This window comes from Muntiacus reevesi, chromosome 12 (assembly GCF_963930625.1).
Source record: "Muntiacus reevesi chromosome 12, mMunRee1.1, whole genome shotgun sequence".
NCBI lineage: Eukaryota > Metazoa > Chordata > Mammalia > Artiodactyla > Cervidae > Muntiacus > Muntiacus reevesi.
In genome coordinates, this window is record NC_089260.1 from 75428764 (window position 1) to 75429853 (window position 1090).

The window sequence follows — 1090 nt, forward strand, 5'->3', positions numbered from 1 at the left end:
TTTTGTAGGCTTCTTTTTTGATCTGTCTGCAGTGTTGTTGAGCGCATTCTTGCAGCTTTTTTAGGGGCTGCTCTAGTTGTTACATTACACAAATGCAGCTCATCGGAGCCTGCTGGTGCTGTCACTTCACCAGTTCAAGCAAAGAGCTGAAAACTTACCTCCTTTTCTGTCTCATTACCATCCGTTATTTGTAATATAATATTTTCTGTACATAAACTTAGAACCTCAGACAATGCTACAACATTTGCATCAACTGTCAAACATAGCCATAAAAAATATTGCGTTTAGCTGCATTTTTATTCATTCTGCTGTTCATCCTTCCTTTCTGTTGGTGGTGGTCTAGATGCTCCATGATTCTTTGCCTTATTGCTTCCTTTCTCTTAGAGAACCACCGTTAGCCATCTCTAAGGGTAGTTCTGATCACAGACAAATTCTGTTTTCCTTTACCTGAGAATGTCTTGATTTCCCCCACACTCTTGAAAGATGTTTTCACTGGATATATGATTCTGGGTTGACAGCTCTTTTATCTCACTACTTGAAACATGTTTTCTCACTTCCTTCCAGCCTCCATAATTCCTGATGAGAAATTCACTGTCGTTCCAATTGCTTTCCTCCTCGGGGTAAAGTGTTGTTTTTCTTTGGTTGCTTTCCAGATTTTCTGTTTTTGTGGTTTTCAGAAATCTGACAAAGATGAATCTTTGTGTGGATTTCCTTGGTTTTCCAATATGGGGCTCTCTTGCCTTCTTGAATCTGTATGCTTATGTTTCATTTAATTTGGGAGATTTTCAGCCATTCTTTCTTGAGGAACCTTATCCAGCTCCTCTCTCTCTGGGACTCTGATGACAAGAATCTTTGTTATAGTCCCACACGTACCTGAGGTTCTGTTAGTGCTTTTTTTTGCAGGGGGAGGGGGATGCATTTTCTCTATATTGCTCAGATCTGGTGCGTGTGTGTGTGTTTGTGTCTGATAGTTCCTCAGTCATGTCCGACTCATAGACCCCATGGACTGTGGCCCTCCAGGCTCCTCTGTACATAGAATTCTCCAGGCAAGAATACTAGAGTAGGTTGCCATTTCCTTCTTCAGGGTATC